Raw genomic sequence first — 22488 nt, forward strand, 5'->3', positions numbered from 1 at the left:
AGCTCCTGGAGTTCACTCAGACTCACATCCATCGAGCCAGTGATGCCATCCAGCCATCTCATCCTCTGTCATCCCCTTCTCCTCCTGCCTCCAATCCCTCCCAGCATCAGAGTCTTTTCCAATGAGTCAACTCTTCGCATGAGGTGGCCAAAGTACTGGAGTTTCAGCTTTAGCATCATTCCTTCCAAAGAAATCCCAGGCCTGATCTCCTTCAGAATGGACTGGTTGGATCTCCTTGCAGTCCAAGGGACTCTCAAGAGTCTTCTCCAACACCACAGTTCAAAAGCAGCAATTCTTCGGTACTCAGCCTTCTTCACAGTCCAACTCTCACATCCATACATGACCACAGGAAAAACCATAGCCTTGACTAGACGGACCTTTGTTGGCAAAGTAATGTCTCTGCTTTTCAATATGCTATCTAGGTTGGTCATAACTTTCCTTCCAAGGAGTAAGCGTCTTTTAATTTCATGGCTGCAGTCACCATCTGCAGTGATTTTGGAGCCCAGAAAAATAAAGTCTGACACTGTTTCCACTGCTTCTGCATCTATTTCCCATGAAGTGGTGGGACAGGATGCCATGATCTTCGTTTTCTGAATGTTGAGCTTTAAGCCAACTTTTTCACTCTCCACTTTCACTTTCATCAAGAGGCTTTTGAGTTCCTCTTCACTTTTTGCCATAAGGGTGTTGTCATCTGCATATCTGAGGTGATTGATATTTCTCCCGGCAATCTTGATTCCAGTTTGTGTTTCTTCCAGTCCAGCGTTTCTCATGATGTACTCTGCATATAAGTTAAATAAACAGGGTGACAACATACAGCCTTGACGTACTCCTTTTCCTATTTGGAACCAGTCTGTTGTTCCATGTCCAGTTCTAACTGTTGCTTCCTGACCTGCATACAAATTTCTCAAGAGGCAGATTAGGTGGTCTGGTATTCCTATCTCTTGAAGAATTTTCCACAGTTTATTGTGATCCACACAGTCAAAGGCTTTGGCATAGTCAATAAAGCAGAAATAGATGTTTTTCTGGAACTCTCTTGCTTTTTCTATGATCCAGCGGATGTTGGCAATTTGATCTCTGGTTCCTCTGCCTTTTCTAAAACCAGCTTGAACATCAGGAAGTTCACAGTTCACATATTGCTGAAGACTGGCTTGGAGAATTTTGAGCATTACTTTAGTAGCGTGTGAGATGAGTGCAATTGTGCGGTAGTTTGAGCATTCTTTGGCATTGTCTTTCTTTGGGATTGGAATGAAAACTGACCTTTTCTAGTCCCATGGCCACTGCTGAGTTTTCCAAATTTGCTGGCATATTGAGTGCAGCACTTTCACAGCATCATCTTTCAGGATTTGGAATAGCTCAACTGGAATTCCATCACCTCCACTAGCTTTGTTCGTAGTGATGGTTTCTAAGGCCCACTTGACTTCACATTCCAGGATGTCTGGCTCGAGGTCAGTGATCACACCATCGTGATTATCTGGGTCATGAAGATCTTTTTTGTACAGTTCTTCTGTGTATTCTTGACATCTCTTCTTAATATCTTCTGCTTCTGTTATGTTCATATCATTTCTGTCCTTTATCGAGCTCATCTTTGCATGAAATGTTCCTTTGGTATCTCTAATTTTCTTGAAGAGATCCCTAGTCTTTCCCATTCTGTTGTTTTCCTCTATTTCTTTGCATTGATGGCTGAAGAAGGCTTTCTTATCTCTTCTTGCTATTCTTTGGAACTCTGCATTCAGAGGTTTATATCTTTCCTTTTCTCCTTTGCTTTTTGCTTCTCTTCTTTCCACAGCTATTTGTAAGGCCTCCCCAGACAACCATTTTGCTCTTTTTGCATTTCTTTTCTATGGGAATGGTCTTGATCCCTGTCTCCTGTACAATGTCACGAACCTCATTCCATAGTTCATCAGGCACTCTATCTATCAGATCTAGGCCCTTAAATCTATTTTTCACTTCCACTGCATAATCATAAGGGATTTGATTTAGGTCATACCTGAATGGTCTAGTGGTTTTCCCTACTTTATTCAATTTAAGTCTGAATTTGGCAATAAGGAGTTCATGGTCTGAGCCACAGTCAGCTCCTGGTCTTGTTTTTGCTGACTGTCTAGCCATTTCCATGAGTTGTATAAGAACAACACATGAGATCTTTTAAACTTCTGATGCTATATGATGTCAAAAGTAACAATGGCTTAGATTTTAAGACTTTGAACCAAAAGTAATAAAAAGTTTAATTCAATGAGAATAAAATAAAGTGGTCTCCAGCCTCACGCACTGTACCTCCTACCAAACAAGGACTTTTTAGGTAGGACATTTGGCTAAAGCAAGAGAAGATCACTTCCTTGGCAAAGTTAGTTCTACTCATCCTGATTTTATCTCTTTCTTGCAACATCCTGTCTTTCACTTCAGAGAGCAGAACTATGTAATCAACACTTTAAAAATTGTAAGAAACCTTTCAAAAGTTCAGAGGCTAATCCATGGAGAGAGAAGTGTTTCAGAGTATTATATACTTCTTATAAATATTCATTATAAATCATCAGTATTTAATATTGACCTACGCACATAGTTGATAATCAGTAAACATTTGTTTTATTAATTTGAAGTCCTTTCAGTATGTTCATTTTAAGAGTATTGTGTGTTTGTGTGTGTGCGTGTGTGTATGCATACACACACTTTGGTTTAAAAAAGAATTTGAAAATGCTTACAAACACTCAAATAGCACAATGCAGTTACCCAACAAGTAAGTATGTGTTGATCTTCAGTAAAAAATAAAACATATAAGCAAATAAATTAGAGTGATACTTGCAGAGAGTTGGTAGGAAAATAATAAATAATTTTACCAACATCATGCTGTAAGTTCCAGTATATTATTAGAAATAGACCAAAAATTTGTCTCTTCACTTTCTTATAGAGACCACAATATGGAAAACATTCCTAGTTACAGCTACACAGTGAGCATTTGATACAAACAAATCACTTACCGGAAGCATCAACACCACTGGGAGTGTTGGGGAGCTTGTAACTGCTAGGAAGGCCCACCCTTTAGTGTATGTTGAACAGTGTGAGTCTCCATCATGGAATTCTCTCTTAACATGTGCTGATGGCATCTCTCCCAGGGCAATTCTGTCAAACTGGATAGAGAGCAGGGGTTCCAGCTAAGCAGCTATTTATTTCCCCGTCCTAATAGAAGAATGTTAGGTTACAAAAGGGCAGCACAGATCATCAGGTCCAGTAAAGCCCACTCTACTTAGTTTCTCTCAACTGAGTTTCTGTTTACACATTTCAACCCACACAGATTTATATGCTCCAGTTCTTGATGAGGATCCAGAGAAGCATTATCTCTTGATCCAAACAATCGGCTAAGCTAAAGATGGGATTCACTCCCACTTGTGCAATTAAGAGGAGTGGCTAAATCGCAGACCTGAACAAATCACTCTCCCTCTGCATATTACAGTTAGGACATGGGCTGAAATCTTCCTGAGATCATAGCTGTGTTAATGCTCCCACATAGAAACACGGATACTAACCTTCTGAGTCATAGAACAAAGTTAGTACTTTTACTGTGGAAAACAGTTAATGAAGGTGTTATCAAATGTCTGTTGCTGCCATATAATATTCCTAGTAATATGTCTCTCAAGTTTAACTTTAAGAAATATATCTTCCTTATGCACACACACAATTTTTCTTGATTTCAAAAAAATTGAAGACTGCTTACAAATACTCAAACAATAAAATGCACGTAAACAAGTAAGTATATATCATTCTTCAGTTAAAAAAAAATGAAAACAAAACAAGTGAATAAATTAAGGTGACACTTTCAGAGAGCTGGTAGGTAACTGAACAAGTTTAACTGTAGCATGAGCTCCTGGATATGACTTTGACTGTCTAAATAGTGACCTTAAGCAATACTTTTTTGCATTGTTCAGTGCAAGAGAAGTCTCTCAGCTTGTATTTTTCAAAAGGTACAGAGGTCAAGTACTGATTCTGAAAGGGTGGACCTAGAGTAGAATTTATTGTGATTAAGGGATCTGAACCTGTAGGTCTTTGACTTGCACAGCCCTTTTCAGGACCCTGAGACTAATGCTGTATTAGTTTGCTTTTAAGTTTTACACCCTATAAAACTCTACCACTTTATAGAGTACTTGACATTATGAGATCTCAGGAGTTTTCCCCTATCAGCAGTGTTTGTTTCTGTTTTTATGTGTAAATGCATTTCTTCAAAATACAAAGAATTGAGGCTTTGAAGTTAGAATTCTCTTGTTTTGGACCCCTGGGTATAAACTAAGGAAAGTTACTAAACATCCTGTGACTCTGTTTATCATCTGTAAAAAATGAAGAGTAATAAGAAGTGTTGTTGTTTTTGTTATTAATGAGCCCACATTGCTGGTGCTGCTTTAATAGTCAAAGTACTGTATAAAAGTGGCAGGACCAGCTGATTCTCTTTCTTTCCCTCTGATCCCTCCTTCCTATTATTCCTGTGCATATAGAAATAATTTCTCCAACTAGCCTATTCCAGAAGCTTCTCCTATTATTCAGATGGTTTGAGACCCTGACCTCAGCCCCTAAGGGAAAATAAATAATTGCTGGTCAGTTGTCTTTTGGGACCCTATCTCCTATCCATCATTCTTCGTAGAACATTTTAACAGGTATTTGCATTACTCCTGTCAAAAACAGTGGCAGGCTCATGACAACAGAGGAACTGGGGTGTAAGAGAAAGAATGCAGACCTTGAAATTAGACAGATACAACTTCAAAACAAAGCTTACAAATGTACACACAATGGAGTATTACTCAGCCATTAAGAAGAATACATTTGAATCAGTTCTAATGAGGTGGATGAAACTGGAGCCTATTATGTAGAGTGAAGTAAGCCAGAAAGAAAAACACCAATACAGTATACTAATGCATATATATGGAATTTAGAAAGATGGTAACAATAACCCTTGTATACGAGACAGCAAAAGAGACACTGATGTATAGAACAGTCTTTTGGACTCGGTGGGAGAGGGAGAGGGTGGGATGATTTGGGAGAATGGCATTGAAACATGTATAATATCATATATGAAACGAGTCGCCAGTCCAGGTTCAATGCATGATACTGGATGCTTGGGGCTGGTGCACTGGGATGACCCAGAGGGGTGGTACAGGGAGGGAGGAGGGAAGAGGGTTCAGGATGGGGAACACGTGTATACCTGTGGCGGATTCATTTTGATATATGGCAAAACCAATACAATATTGTAAAGTTAAAAAATAAAATTAAATTAAAAAAACAAAGCTTACAAATGAATTCACTGAGCATAACTTTCTTGACAACAAAGTATAAAAATATTTTTAAAGTTGTTTTAGTGGTATGTGAATTATATATCAATAAGGCTGCAGATTTTTTGGTAGAAAAGTTATTGTAAAGATTAAACTGAATACCATAAATCCTGAATTAATACCAATCACTGCTGAAAATGATAGCTCTTATTTGTTTTATTTTTCTCATATCTGTGAAAAAATCACATCAATTCTGTTGGTCTTAGCATAAGTAATGAGTAGCTACTGACAAAGATACTTAAGAAATATTGGAAAAGAGGAACCAGAAAAAGTACTTTGGAAGTTTAATTGCTCTTTTAACATGATTGATTATTCAACTATGATCTTTTTACCTCTCTAAGGAGGGTAACTGAAAAATTACTGTATTTTTTTCTAACTAGTTTTTCTCAGTCCTTTTGCAACAAAATCTAATGCTTTTTAGCCAATACTTGCCCCATTGTTACTGAATTGAATTAATTATAAGATTCCCCAAATTCTTTGCCAGGAAAGAAAACACCCTCTGACAAATATTTTGTGTATACTCAGTCTTCCTAGGTTTGAACTTAAAATGCTGGTGTAAATCATTCACATATCTAAAGTCTACCTTCTTGACAGAAAGACAGTACAAATGTTCAGCTGCTATTACATGATAACAGCATGAACACTGATGTAAAAAAGGCTTATAGTGGATCACTAATAAGAGACGGTGAGTCCTACTCAAAGGCATAAATAACAGGAAAACACAGGTGCCCAAATAAATACATGGGTTACAAGTAGGGAGACAAACTATTTATGAGGGTTTGCCCAGGACTGTCCTGTTTTGAAACTAAAACCCCTCAGTCCAGGGAAACCAGGATGGTTGTCACTGTAATTACAATATGCTGTTTAGTTGCTGCTGCTGCTAAATCACTTCAGTTGTGTCCGACTCTGTGTGACCCCATAGACAGCAGCCCACCAGGCTCTCCTGCCCCTGGGATTCTCCAGGCAAGAACACTGGAGTGGGTTGCCATTTCCTTCTCCAATGCATGAAAGTGAAAAAGTGAAAGTGAAGTCGCTCAGTCGTGTCCAACTCTTAGCAACCCCATGGACTGCAGCCCACCAGGCTCCTCCATCCATGGGATTTTCCAGGCAAGAGTACTGGAGTGGGGTGCCGCGTGTCTAACTGTTGTGACCCCATGGACCGTAGCCTGCCAGTCTCCTCTGTTCATGGGATTCTCCAGGCAAGAATATTAGAGTGAGTTGCCATTTCCTTCTCCAGTAATTACACTATATTAGAGTAATTACACTATATTAGACAAACACATGGTCCCACGTAGAGGATGTGAAATAGTCAATATACATTCCTTCTATCTGTAAATATTTTTAAATATTTAAAATCATGAACAAAAAAGTAAACATACCCATAACTGAGCCATCAGGAATGGCAAATTTTAATGTTTAAATTAGACTTTGTTGGTTCTATTTTCATGTGTTAAATTCTAATAGAAATAGCAAATTAAATACAAAGGAAACCATCCAGAATGGGATGAATAGACTTATCCATCACTGTCCTTTTTACTTCATTAAATCAGACTGAAAAATTCAACTCTCTCACTTCCCCCAAAAGAAATTCGAACATTTCCAGAAGGAACTCTTCCTTTCCCTTCCTCCGCCTCTCCCCTTTCTTTCAAAGCAGGTGGAATTCTCAAGGTAGAGGGCTGCGTTCCCCTCTCCTGAGACCCTCACTGCTCTGTGACAGTTGGTGGATTCCATGTGTTCAGCTGAGGAAACCGGAAGGAGACTCAGATTTGTGCCCACAGCGCCACCTGGTGCCAGGTCGGAGTCTTCCTGGACTGCTGCTTGGGAGCTTTGTGATGGTCTTGCTTCCAGCCCCCTGACTGACTGCCCTAACTAGTTTAATGTAAAATCGAGATTTGCAGCCATTCTTCTGCATCATCAACCATGAAACTTAAAAACAAATAAACAAAAAAACACTGATGTCCAGAACCTGTTACAAGAGCCTGGAGTAGAACCCAGGTATCATTTTTTATAAAAATGTCCCAGAAGATTCTGATGCACAACAAACATTGAGAGCCACTGAATCATAATTAAAGGTGATGAGAATATATTCCTGAATATTAGAATATTCTCATATATATGAGACTACATATGTTGAATATATTTGTTTCATTTTGTTTTGGACAAGCATAAAATATACATCATAAAATATAGGCAGCTCAAGATGCCCATTTCTACAAGTCAAACCTGGGGCAAAACACTTATTGGGACATTATAAGAGACATGGGATTTCAAGGTGATAAAGGAAACATGTAGGAATCTCTCTTCCCTGTAAGTGGCATGGCCCTTCCTGATATAGCCCAGGGATCATTTCTAAGACCAGTGCTACTTTAGGCTTTAAGGACAAATACTCTCTCCCTTATCATGCTTTGTTGGGGTTTATGTATTCCTCTTTTCTTTCTCTTAGTACTATAAGATCTATACGGAGACACTTTTGGATACTAAAATAATATAAAAGCCTGTTTTTAGCATAAATCTTGGTTATGTTTAGGCCAAAAGAGTTTTCTTATGTTCAGGGTAGCATTTTCTAGCTTACCACATACATACAAACATACATATAGATATGTCCCCAAAGAGCATCTCCCTAGTTAACATTTCCCAGTAAAAGCTTTCCAGCTTTTAATACACAGATTTTACATAACATGTGAACCTCTCATTAGGACCTATTGGCAGTCTCTCTAGGAAAAAAATATGTTTATTTCCCCTAAATTCAAAGGAATATTTTTAGCTAAAAACCTAAGGTTTCATGGATCAAAGCCATGTCATGGCAAAGGGGCTTGCATGACTTAATGAAGCTGTAAGACATGCCCTGCAGAGCTATCCAAGATGGATGGGACATAGTGAAGAGCTCTGACAAAACATGGTCCCCTTCATGGACCACAGACTTGTTGTGGCAAAGGGGTTTGCATAACTCAATAAAGCTATGAGCCATGCCATGCAGGGCAAACCAAAATGGACAGGTCATCATGAAGAGTTCTCAAAAACGTGGTCTACTGGAGGAGAGAATGGTAAACCACTCCAGTATTTGTGCCACAAGAACCCCATAAAAAATATGAAAAGGCAAAAAGATATGACACCAGAAGATGAGCCCCCACTGGTTAGAAGATGCCTAATATGCTACAAGGGAAGAGTGGAGAAATAGCTCCAGAAAGAATGAAGAAGCTGGGCCAAAGTGAAAATGACGGCCAGTAGTGGATGTGTCTGGTAGTGAAAGTAAAGTTTTACCCTGGAAAGAACAATATTGAATAAGAAACTGGAATGTTAGGTCTATGAATCAAAGTAAATTGGATGTGGTCAAGGAGATGGCAATGGAGTAGGCCTCAAAGTCAATAAAAGAGTCTAAAATGCAGTACTTGGGTGCAATCTCAAAAATGACAGAATGATTTTGGTTTTCTTTCAAGGCAAACCGCTCAGCATCACAGTAATCCAAGTCTATGGCCCAACCACTAATGCTGAAGAAGCTGAAGTTGACCAGTTCTATGATAAGACCTTTGAGAACTAAAACCGAAAAAAAAGTGTACTTTTCATCACAGGGAAATGGAATAGAAAAGTAAGAAGTCAAGAGATACCTGGAGTAATAGGCAAGTTTGCCTTTGGAGTACAAAATGACACAGAGCAAAGGCTAACAAAGTTTGTCAAGAGAATGCATTGGTCACAGCAAACACCGATTTCCAACAACACAAGAGACAACTCTACACAGGGATATCACCAAGTAGTCAATACCAAAATAAGACTGATTGTATTCTTTGCAGCCAAAGATGGAGAAACTCTATACAGTCAGCAAAAACAAGACCTGGAGCCGATTGTGGCTCAGATCATCAGTTCCTTATTCCAAATTCATGCTCAAATTGAAGAAACTAGGGAAAACCACTAGGCCATTAAGGTACGACCTAAGTCAAATTGCTTACGGCCAAATTGAAGAAACTAGGGAAAACCACTAGGCCATTAAGGTATGACCTAAGTCAAATTTTTGCTTACAGGAGGCAGTGACCAAAACCATCCCCAAGAAAAAGAAATGCAAGAAGGCAACATCGTTGTCTGAGGAGTCTTTACAAATAGCTGAGGAAAGAAGAGAAGTGAAAGGCAAGAGAGAAAGGGAAAGATATACCCAACTGAATACAGAGTTCCAGAGAACAGGAAGGCGAGATAGATAAGAAGCCCTTCTTAAATGAACAATGCAAAGAAATAGAGAAAACAATTGCATGGGAAAGACTAGAGATCTCTTCAAGAAAACTGGAGAGATCAAGGGAATATTTACTATAAGGATGGGCTTGATAAAGGACAGAAATGGTCAGGATCTAACAGAAGCAGAAAAGATTAAGAAAAGGTGGCCAGAATACATAGATCAGATCAGATCAGATCAGCACGCCAGGCCTCCCTGTCCATCACCAACTCCCAGAGTTCACTGAGACTCATGTCCATCGAGTCAGTGATGCCATCCAGCCATCTCATCCTCTGTTGTCCCCGTCTCCTCCTGACCCCAATCCCTCCCAGCATCAGAGTCTTTTCCAATGAGTCAACTCTTCGCATGAGGTGGCCAAAGTACTGGAGTTTCAGCATTAGCATCATTCCTTCCAAAGAAATCCCAGGCCTGATCTCCTTCAGAATGGACTGGTTGGATCTCCTTGCAGTCCAAGGGACTCTCAAGAGTCTTCTCCAACACCACAGTTCAAAAGCAGCAATTCTTCGGTGCTCAGCCTTCTTCACAGTCCAACTCTCACATCCATACATGACCACAGGAAAAACCATAGCCTTGACTAGACGGACCTTTGTTGGCAAAGTAATGTCTCTGCTTTTCAATATGCTATCTAGGTTGGTCATAACTTTCCTTCCAAGGAGTAAGCGTCTTTTAATTTCATGGCTGCAGTCACCATCTGCAGTGATTTTGGAGCCCCCAAAAACAAAGTCTGACACTGTTTCCACTGTTTCCCCATCTATTTCCCAGGAAGTGGTGGGACCGGATGCCATGATCTTCGTTTTCTGAATGTTGAGCTTTAAGCCAACTTTTTCACTCTCCACTTTCACTTTCATCAAGAGGCTTTTGAGTTCCTCTTCACTTTTTGCCATAAGGGTGTTGTCATCTGCATATCTGAGGTGATTGATATTTCTCCCGGCAATCAGGATTCCAGCTTGTGTTTCTTCCAGTCCAGCGTTTCTCATGATGTACTCTGCATATAAGTTAAATAAACAGGGTGACAACATACAGCCTTGACGAACTCCTTTTCCTATTTGGAACCAGTCTGTTGTTCCATGTCCAGTTCTAACTGTTGCTTCCTGACCTGTATACATATTTCTCAAGAGGCAGATCAGGTGGTCTGGTATTCCCATCTCTTTAAGAATTTTCCACTATACAAAATAGTTCTTAATTACCCGGATAACTATGATGGTGTGACCACTCACCTAGATCCATACATCCCAGAGTGCAAATTCAAGTGGACCTTAGGAAGCATTATTACAAACAAATCTAGTGGAGGTGATGGAATTCCAGGTGAGCTATTTAAAATGCTAAAAAGATGATGCTGTTAAAGTGCTGCACTGAATATGCCAGCAAATTTGGAAAATTAAGAAGTGGCCACAGGACTGGAAAAGGTCGATTTTCATTCCAGTTTCAAAGAAGGGCAATGACAAAGAATGCTCAAACTACCATACAATTGTGCTTATTTTACATGCTATTAAATATATGCTCAAAATTCTTCAAGCTAGGCTTTGGCAGCACATGAACTAGAACTTCCAGATGTACAAGTTGGATTTAGAAAAGCAAGAGGAACCAGAGATCTAATTGCCAACATTCGTCAGATCATAGAAAAATCAAGAGAATTCCAGAAAAGCATCTACTTCTGCTTCATTGCCTAAGCAAAAGCCTTTGACTGTGTGAATTACATCAAACTGTGGAAAATTCTTAAAGGATAGGAGTACCAGACCACCTTCCCTGTATCCTGAGAAACCTATATATGGGTCAAGAAGCAATAGTTAGAACCAGACATGGAACAACAGACAGGTTCAAAATGGGAAAAGGAGTACAAAAAGGCTATTGCCATCCTGTTTATTTAACTTCTATGCAGAGTACATCATGTGAAATGTGGGCTGGATGAATCACAACTGGAATTAAGATTGCCGGGAGAAATATCATTAACCTCAGATATGCAGATGATACCACTCTAATGGCAGATAGTGAAGAGGAATTATGGAGTCTCTTGATGAAGATGAAAGAGGAGAGTAAAAAATTTGGCTTAAAACTCAACATCAAAGAAACTAAAATCATGGAATCTGGTCCCATCACTGCATGGCAAATAGAAGGAGAAAAAGTGGAAGCAGTGACGGGCTTTATTTTCTCAGGCTCCAAAATCACTGCAGACAGTGACTGCAGCCATGAAATTAAAAATCGTGCTCCTTGGAAGGAAAGTTATGACCAACCTAGACAGCATATTAAAAAGCAGAGACATCACTCTGCCAACAAAAACCCATAGTCAAAGCTATGGTTTTTCAAGTAGTCATGTACAGATGTGAGAGTTGGACCATAAAGAAGGTTGAGTGCTGAAGAATTGATGCTTTCAAACTGTGGAGCTGGAGAACACTCTTGAGAGTCTCCTGAATAGCAAGGAGATCAAACTGATCAATCCTGAAGGAAATCAACCCTGAATATTCATTGGAAGGACTCGTGCTGATGCTGAAGCTCCAATACTTTGGCCACCCGATGTGAAGAGCTGACTCATTGGAAAAAACCCTTACGCTGGGAAAGATTGAGGGCAAGAGGGGAAGGGAGAAGCAGAGCATGAGATCATTAGATAGAATCACTGATTCAATGGACACGAATTTGAGCAAATTTCAGGACATAGTGAAGGACAGGAAAGCTTGGCATGCTGCAGTCCACGGGGTTGGAAAGAATCGGACATGAGTTAGTGACTGAACAACAGCAGCAAGTTTCATTTCAAATTCAACCAGTAGAACATCAGAATCATAAGCAGTCACTGCAAAATAAAGATAGTATAAATAAAGGGGTTATGAATTTTTAAGCTACTAGAACTAAGCAATATTTTTTTATACATCTATATTAACTACATAGTATTTCATGCACATATGTTTTAGTAGTTTTCTGTTACATTTGTAGGAAAGAAGTTCAGGGTTTTGTGTGATATATAATACATTTTAATTTTTTTCATTTTAAAATTTGGAAATACACAAACAATATTTGAAATTAAAGGACAAATTACTAACATTATGCATGAAATTGTTCTATCCAGTTTTACTTATTAGATGAAATTATTAAGCTACATTGTTCAAGCTTACTCTATCCTTACAGTTATTTTATACCTGTTTGATTTATAAATTTCTGCTGGAAAGTGAAAGTGAAGTTGCTCAGTTGTGTCCAACTCTTTGTGACCCCATGGACTGTAGCCTACAGGCTCCTCCCTCCATGGGATTCTCCAGGCAAGAGTACTGGAGTGGGTTGCCATTTCCTTCTCCAGGGGATCTTCCCAACCCAGGAACTGAACCAATGACTCTTTTATCACAGGCAGATTGTTTACCACTGTGTCACCAGGGAAGCAGTAGTTATGTTTCTTTAATGGATTTTCTCTTTATTTTTCTCTAGCATTTCTCTTTATCACTATGAATGTTTTTGACCTAAATTTTTCTTTGGGTGTGTTTTAAAATGGAATGATGCCTGAAACTCAAGGAAATTCAGTATTTGTGTGATATCTTTTTCTCTTTATTTCAACACTTTTGATTGGTTATTAGGTATGCTACCATAAACAGCTAACAGCTGGATTTTTAAGAATTCATTTTGATTATTAATCTCTGTCTTTAAATAGTTGAATTCTATCATTTTATAATCATTTAAAAGTCATCAAATGTCATGATTTTTACTTATTTCTACCACTTCATATTGTATTTTTACTTATTTTTCTTTCTTTTATTGGTTTGATAAAATTTTCAATATTCCTTTTATTCCCTATTCCAAGTTTCTAAACATATATCATGAGTCTCTTTAGCCTCCTGGTGAGACTATGGAGGAGGAGTCTCAGTCTTAAGAAGTAAAAAGCTGAACTTGAGTTACTAACAAATTGTTATTTGTATAGAGATTTAAATTTTTCTCTTTTAAGAATTAATAAGAGACTGACAAATTGCTCTTTAAAATTCCACCTCTATCTATCTATAATATCTATTGTAAGTTCTTATAAGACTGTAATATCTATTTTACATTATTATATTATCATTATTACAATATATATCTTACAATATCTATTGCAAGCTTTCATAAGACTATATAAAAACATGTATTATTCTAAAATATATATTCTGATATTCAAACAATAACCAAAATGAACATTCCAACTTAACCAAAGAGACAAATTGACTGAAAATGACATGTAATCATGGAAGAAAGACAAGAATATAAGGAAGTTTCTTTGGATAAGGTTGGATGTCCAAGCTAAAAATGAGATGGCACTTAGAAAATATATGGAAGAAAATAGAAACATTCTTTTAAGTAGATTATAATCTATGAAGAAAATTTTTAAAGAATACCTAATCTGCTTAGTTACAAAGGGAAAAGGGTAAAAACAGAGAATACAGTAAATATTACTATTAATATTTAAAAATCATTGTGAATAAAATAATAGAAAATAGAGAGACTGGAAATAAGGGAAATCTGACAGAAGTAAGAGTTTGTCTAATATAGGTTAACTTAAACTTGCAGTAACTAATAACACCTAAGGATTACTAGGTATACTCTGTGCTAGGTAGTGTTCTAAGTACTTTACATCTGTTATCTCCTCTAACCTGCATAGTGAAGTGAAAGTGAAGGCACTCAGTCCTGTCCAACTCTTAGCGACCCCATGGACTACAACCCATCAGGCTCCTCTGTCCATGGGATGTTCCAGGCAAAAGTATCGGAGTGGGGTGCCATTGCCTTCTCCGAATCTGCATCATAGGTAAGTGATATTATTATCTCCATTTTGCAGTGAGGGAAACTGAGGTATGTAGAGATTAGTTTACTTACCTAATGTCATATAGCAAAGAAGTAAAAGAGTCAAGAGCCAAAGTGCAAAAATATTGCTCTGGGGTCCACACTGTCATAGAGTAAAACCAGAGTAATCTGTAGGTAATGTCCCTGAAAATCCTAAAGTAGAAGGCCTTGAGTAGCTCCCCTGAAGGACCAACTACAACTGCCACTACATGGCCAGAGCGCCGGTTACATCCGTAATTGTACTCCAGGTCAGTAATGCCCTGCTCGTTGGTTTCTCATGTTGTTTTTCTTCCTAACATCCTCATGTTGCCTCTCCAGGACCCCTTGTAATCTAAATGCATCTTTGATTCTTATAAACTCAAAGGGACCTACTAACTGGGATGTTTTTGAGTTTTACAATATAAATGAGATGAAGCATTTATCAACATTCTAAATGGATCTGGAAACTTTCAACATAAAAACTGGTCCATAAGTATAAAATATTTAATGCCAAACTAAGTAACTAGAAGTTAGAATAAATCATTATCTTAATCACAAAAACAACAGGACATGTGAATTTACAGCTGTGGTCAGGATGGAGCACCATAAAAATGTAGTATCATATTGAAAAGTGGGTAAGATAATAAAATAAATAAAAGGAACCTAAAATACTGAAAATGAAAGAATTATCTGTTCTATTTAAATTCACTGGAAAAGGTTTCAAAATACTATCTGGAAATTTTGAGAGGATTCACTTGAAGAAAATAAAAGTGTCTAAGGACTGGTGTGGCGGATTCATTTTGATATTTGGCAAAACTAATACAATTATGTAAAGTTTAAAAATAAAATAAAATTAAAAAAATAAAAAAAGGAAGAATGAACATATAAAATTCCTTAGGAGATCTAAACAATAATTTTAAAATCATTCATAAAAACATTCATCGCCACACAATTTTAATGCCAAAGTAAATTATTATAAATATCCCATAATGTAGAAAAAAATGGATTACAATGGATTCATTGTAATGGATTCATTAGAACATTATACAGTCATTAAAGGTAATCTTGGTGGAAGTATGTAACAGCATGAAGGTTTTTTTTTTTTTCTGTTTAATAAGTTATGCTTGGATGCACTGAAATGGAGAGGAGTTGGGGGCAGACAGGTAGGCCTGCACTGGAAGGAGCTGAAATGAAAGGTCAGAGATGCACTTTTTAATTTTTTTAAGAATAATTGCTTTACAGAATTTTGTTGTTTTCTGTCATAAATCAACAAGAAGCAGCCATAGATACCCCCATATCCCCTCCCTCCTGAACCTCCCTTCCATATCCCTCCCCATCCCACTCTTCTAGATTGTCACAGAGACCCTGTTTGAGTTCCCTGATTCATACAGCAAATTCCTGTTGGCTTTCTATTTTACATATGGTATTGTAAATTTCCATGTTACTCTCCTCATACATCTCACCATCTCCTTCTTCCCCTCCCACCATGTCCATAAGTCAGTTCTCTATGTCTGTTCTCCATTGCTGCCCTGAAAATTATTTCATCAGTACCATCTTTTAGATTTAACATATATGCATCAGTATACACTATTTACATTTCTCTTTCTGTCTTACTTCAATCTGTATAATAGGCTCTAGGTTCATCCACCACAATAGAACTGACTCAAACGTGTTCCTTTTTATAGCTGAATAGTATTCCATTGTATTTATGTATCACAGCTGTCGATAGACATCTAGGTTGCTTCCACGTTCTAGCTATTGTAAATAGCACTGCAATGAATATTGGGATAAATGTGTCTTTTTCAATTTTGATTTCCTCTGAGTATATGCCTTGGAGGTCATATGGTGGTTTTATTCCTAGCTTTTTAAAGAATCTCCATTCCGTCTTCCATAGTAGCTGCATCAATGTACATTCCCACCAGCAATGCAAGAGGGCTCCCTTTTTTCCACACCCTCTCCAGCATTTATTGTTTGTAGACTTTTTCATGATGGCCATTCTGACTGGTGTGAGGTGGTATCTCATTGTAGTTTTGATTTGGATTTCTCTAACAATGAGAGGTGTTGAGCATCTTTTCATGTGTTTCTTAACCATCTGTATGTCTTCTTTGGAGAAATGACTTTTTAGGTCTTTTTTCCCACTTTTTGATTGGGTTGTTTGTTTTTCTGGAATTGAGTTGTATGAGCTGCTTGCATATTTTAGAAATTAATTCTTTGTCAGTTGTTTCTTTTGCTATTTTTTTCTCCCATTCTGAGGGTTGTTCTTTCACCTTGTTTGTAGTTTCCTTTGCTGTGCAAAAGATTTTAAATTTAAATAGGCCCCAATTGTTTATTTTTTTTAATTTAATTTTATTTTTTAACTTTACAATATTGTATTGGTTTTGCCATATATCGAAATGAATCCGCCACAGGTATACATGTGTTCCCCATCCTGAACCCTCCTCCCTCCTCCCTCCCCATATTTCCTTTACTCTAGGAGGTGGGTCATAGAAGACCTCACTTTGATTTACGTCATCAAGTGTTCTGCCTATGTTTTCCTCTAAGAGTTTTATAGTTTCTGGTCTTACATTTAGGTCTTTAATCCATTTTGACTTGGAATATCTCTCCATTTCTTAGTGTGTGGCATTAGGAAGAGTTCTAATTCCATTCTTTTCCATGCAGCTGTCCAGTTTTTCCAGTACCATTTATTGAAGAGGCTGTCTTTGCCCCATTGTATATTCTTGCCTCCTTTGTCAAAAAATAACGTACCCATAGTTCCATGCGTTACCTCTGGGCTCTCTATCTTATTCCATTGGTCTATATTTCTGTTTTTGTGTCAGTGCCATACTGCCTTGATGACTATAGCTTTGTAGTATACTCTCAAGTCAGGAAGATTGATTCCTCCAGTCCCATTCTTTCTCAAGACTGCTTTAGCTATTCGGGGTCTTTTGTGTTTCCATATGAATTGTGAAACATTTTGTTCTAGTTATGTGAAAAATGCCATTGGTAATTTGCTAGAGATGGCACTGAATCTGTAAATTGCATTTGGTAGTATAGTCCTTTTCACAATATTGATTCTTCCTACCAGGATCATGGAATATCTCTCCATCTATTTATGTCATCTTTGATTTCTTTCATCAGTGTCTTATAATTTTCTGTGTCCAGTTTTTTTTGTCTCCTTATGTAGATTTATTCCTGGATATTTTATTCTTTTTGTTGCAATGGTGAATGGGATTCATTCCTTAATTTCTCTTTCCTATTTTTCATTGTTTATATAGGAATCAGTTCAGTTCAGTTCAGCCACTCAGTCATGTCCAGCTCTTTGTGACCCCATGAACCACAGCACGCCAGGCTTCCCTGTCCATCACCAACTCCCAGTCCACCCAAATCCATGTCCATTGAGTCGGTAATGCCATCCAACCATCTCATCCTCTGTCGTCTCCTTCTCCTCTGGCCCTCAATCTTTTCCAGCATCAGGGTCTTTTCAAATGAGTCAGCTCTTTGCATCAGGTGGCCAAAGTATTGGAGTTTCACCTTCAACATCAGTCCTACCAATGAACACCCAGGACTTATCTCCTTTAGGATTGGCAGTAAGTATTTTTATAAGACTATGTTGAAATGAAAAAACTTAAACATGGTAGAAAATCATGAAACGTCATGAAGAGAAACAGGACAGAGATATTAAAAACCTAACATACACAATAATACTACCAATACATTTGTTTAAGTGGTAAGACTCTTTCAGTGATTTTCATTTTCCTTTTCTCTATTTTTTAAATTTCAATGAGTGTATATTATTTTATTATGAAAATATTATTTGACATAGAGAGGACAGTAGTAATTAAATCATACCTAATGTCTCCAAAATCACTGCAGATGGTGACTGCAGCCATGAAATTAAAAGACGCTTACTCCTTGGAAGGAAAGTTATGACCAACCTAGATAGCATATTGAAAAGTAGAGACATTACTTTGCCAACAAAGGTCCGTCTAGTCAAGGCTATGGTTTTTCCAGTGGTCATGTATGGATATAAGAGTTGGACTGTGAAGAAAGCTGAGTGCCGAAGAATTGATGCTTTTGAACGGTGGTGTTGGCGAAGACTCTTGAGAGTCTCTTGGATTGCAACGAGATCCAACCAGTCCATTCTGAAGGAGATCAATCCTGGGTGTTCATTGGAAGGACTGATGCTAAAGCTGAAACTCCAATACTTTGGTCACCTGATGTGAAGAGTTGACTCATTGGAAAAGACTCTGATGCTGGGAGGGACTGGGGGCAGGAGGAGAAGGGGATGACAGAGGATGAGACGGCTGGATGGCATCATTGACTCGATGGACTTGAGTTTGAGTGAACTCTGGGGGTTGGTGATCGACAGGGAGGCCTGGCATGCTGCAATTCATGGGGTCGCAAAGAGTCAGACACGACTGAGTGACTGAACTGAACTGAATGTCTAAAGATGGATATGTTTAAAGGAAAAACAAGATGAAGGATAAACCACATGGGAACAAAGAAAAATTCTTAAAATTGATATGAACTCTAATATGAATTAATATTTCATGGCAATTCCTTGATTTCTTTACCCTATTGGACCAGCAACCTACTGATTGTATCACTGTTTCACTGCCTGTCACCTGTTTCCTCTTCAAATAGTTCTTCCTCTATTCACAGTTTAAATGACAAGAATGGTCACTACAACCACCTTCCTGCCTTCCTCCTTAACTCTCCAAATGTTTCTACAAGTTCTATCAATACTAACCATTGGAACCGTACCTTGGTGAAACCCAACACTGAACCTATTAACCATAATCCAGAAAGTGCTCATAGATGAAGAAAAGCACACACACTAATGCCAGGTGGTTAGTTCCTAAAGTTGCCAGGCAATCTTACTTAAATTCCCAGGCACATACATGCCCCTCTCCTTTCTTGTTGAATCTCTAACACCCTCCTTGGTTTTCATTTTTAGCTGATAATCTTCCTTCGTATTTTACTGAGGATAAAAAAAAAAAAAAAAAAAAAAGCGTTTAGAGAGAATTTCCACCTGTTCTTACCAACACATCTTTTGAACTACCTATCTTTGGATCATGTGCTTGGGTTTCTTTCCCATTACTGAGGATGAACTGTTGGTACTGCCAGCCAAGTATCCCTGGCTCTACAGATATGCAGGTTCCATACCTAGTAATCTATTCAAAGAAATGCATCAAAACTCTCTTTCCAGCATCACAAGTGTATTCCCTTCTGTTGCATCTTTCCTATATGCATAAAAACATGCTGATACTCTGGACATCTTTTTAAAAAGTCAACCAAACCATCTTGACCTTACTATACCCTCTAGGTTCCACCCATTTCCCATCTTCCCTTTATAGCAAAAACAGACACACAAAAATACCTTCTCTATTCATCCATAATTATTTTTTTCTTATTCTCAGTGCCCTTCCATCATTTTTACCTACTGTCCACTCCATCAGAAATGCTTTTGTCAAGGTCACCTATGAGTTCCCGTTGCCAATTTCAATGGTAAATTCTCATTCAATGTCTTTAATCCATCAACATCATGCAATGTAGCTTATTACTCTCTCCTCCTTGAACAGTCAGGTCACTCAGATCATAACATTCATTTATTCAAAACCTTGCAATGGCTTCCAACCAAGTAAAAGACAACATCATATGATCTGTAGGAACTTAGTCCAAAACACCTGACCCTATACCCAGTCTGAGGTCATCTTCTATACCCTCTCCTTCATCACGTGACTCCATTCACACTGGCCTTACTGTGCTTCAAACACAATAGGCACATTCCTGCCTCATGGCCTTTATGTTTATTGATTTCTCTGCCTAAAAATCTCCTTCCCCAGATATCTGTGGTGACTTCATCAGCATCTTTATATACCTACCAAAATATCACCTCATAAATGACACTTTCCTTGGCCCCTTGACTAAAATTATTAATTCAATACACATCCTTCATTGCATTTGTCTATCTTCTTTTTCTCCATGCCGCCTATAACCTCTAATATGCAATACATAAGACTAATTTATTTTATGTCCTATATTCCCTACACTAGAATATAAGCACCACAGACTTATTTATTTGTCTGTTTTGTTCACTGTTGTATCCCTAGGATCTAGATAAGTTTCTAGTGTATAGGAGGTACTCAGTAAAATATGCAGCAAAATGAAAGAATGAACTTCTAATTGAGAGCTGAGAAAGTAAAGACCTGGATTCAGTTCAGTTCAGTCGCTCAGTCGTGTCCGACTCTTTGCGACCCCATGAATGGCAGCACACCAGGCCTCCCTGTCCATCACCAACTCCCAGAGTTCACTCAGACTCACATCCATCGAGTCAGTGATGCCATCCAGCTATCTCATCCTCTGTCATCCCCTTCTCCTCCTGCCCCCAATCCCTCCCAGCATCAGAGTCTTTTCCAATGAGTCAACTCTTTGCATGAGGTGGCCAAAGTACTGGAGTTTCAGCTTTAGTATCATTCCTTCCAAAGAAATCCCAGGGCTGATCTCCTTCAGAATGGACTGGTTGGATCTCCTTGTAGTCCAAGGGACTCTCAAGAATCTTATCCAACACCACAGTTCAAAAGCAGCAATTCTTTGGCGCTCAGCTTTCTTCACAGTCCAACTCTCACATCCATATGACCACTGGAAAAACCATAGCCTTGACTAGATGGACCTTTTTTGGCAAAGTAATGTCTCTGCTTTTCAATATGGTATCTAGGTTGGTCATAACTTTCCTTCCAAGGAGTAAGCGTCTTTTAATTTCATGGCTGCAGTTACCATCTGCAGTGATTTTGGAGCCCCCAAAAATAAAGTCTGACACTGTTTCCACTGTTTCCCCATCTATTTCCCATGAAGTAATGGGACCAGATGCCATGATCTTCATTTTCTGAATGTTGAGTTTTAAGCCAACATTTTCACTCTCCTCTTTCACCTTCATCAACAGGCTTTTGAGTTCCTCTTCACTTTCTGCCATAAGGGTGGTGTCATCTGCATATCTGAGGTAATTGATATTTCTCCTGGCAATCTTGATTCCAGCTTGTGTTTCTTCCAACCCAGCGTTTCTCATGATGTACTCTGCACAGAAGTTAAATAAGCAGGGTGACAATATACAGCCTTGACGTACTCATTTTCCTATTTGGAACCAGTCTGTTGTTCCATGTCCAGTTCTAACTGTTGCTTCCTGACCTGCATACAGATTTCTCAAGAGGCAGATCAGGTGGTCTGGTATTCCCATCTCTTTCAGAATTTTCCACAGTTTATTGTGATCCACATAGTCAAAGGCTTTGGCATAGTCAATAAAGCAGAAATAGATGTTTTTCTGGAACTCTCTTGCTTTTTCTATGATCCAGCGGATGTTGGCAATTTGATCTCTGGTTCCTCTGCCTTTTCTAAAACCAGCTTTTTTCTAAAAAGAGCTGGATTAACAGACCAAAAATTACATGTAATAAATTGATGGAACTTTGTGAAGGTTGTCTAGGTGGTTTGCAAATGTGGCATATAGGTAGTTTACATGAATGGTTTTCTTGAAAGAAATGCCCACCATAGTGTGAAAGCTCTGGGAAGACTAACCAAGAAATGGCATAAGTTCCACTATCTACTGGTTCTAGACCAAAGTGAGAAAGGCTGCCAGCTAATATGAGAAGGTGAGAGAGACAGAGACAGAGACAAAGAGTCAGACACAAACACAGAGAGATGAACAAAAAAGGGAGAATGAGAGAAAGATTCAGGAAAGTATATGAGACTCCATTTTCTAACCTACCTTATAATCTATTATTATCTATGCTACCTGTGAGAATTAACATGTCTCATTGTAAATGAGTAGACCAGACAATCACAAATATCTTCATTCTCCTAATTGCTACTGCTATTGCTAAGTCACTTCAGTTGTGTCCAACTCTGTGCGACCCCATAGACGGCAGCCCACCAGGCTCCCCTGTCCCTGGGACTCTCCAGGCAAGAACACTGGAGTGGGTTGCCATTTCCTTCTCCAATGCATGAAAGTGAAAAGTGAAAGGGAAGTCATTCAGTCGTGTCCAACTCTTAGCAACCCCATGGACTGAGCCTACCAGGCTCCTCCATCCATGGGATTATCTACATATTTATATAGTTGGTAACTAGTAAACATCTGTATTCTCTTTAGCCTTTACAGCTATCCTAAAAGTCCTCCTTCTGTGAAGATCTGAATAGGTAATCTCGATCTAGACTGTTTATCAATTT

General features: G+C 38.4%; 1 protein-coding gene across 4 annotated transcripts in view; it reads right to left on the minus strand.

Moving 5' to 3' along the window:
- The window catches only part of MACC1 (MET transcriptional regulator MACC1), a 99698-nt gene that overhangs the window by 50992 nt on the left and 26218 nt on the right, over positions 1 to 22488 (minus strand). For 2 of the 4 annotated variants that reach the window (XR_009735815.1, XM_061413667.1), the window contains exon 2: positions 2973 to 3171. The exons of 1 other annotated variant lie outside the window; for it this stretch is intronic. The gene's annotated coding sequence lies outside the window, so the exon portion shown is untranslated. The remainder of the gene's footprint in view (positions 1 to 2972; positions 3172 to 22488) is intronic. One more of the 4 variants, XM_061413669.1, reaches the window with a different exon arrangement.

Source organism: Bos javanicus, chromosome 4 (assembly GCF_032452875.1).
Source record: "Bos javanicus breed banteng chromosome 4, ARS-OSU_banteng_1.0, whole genome shotgun sequence".
NCBI lineage: Eukaryota > Metazoa > Chordata > Mammalia > Artiodactyla > Bovidae > Bos > Bos javanicus.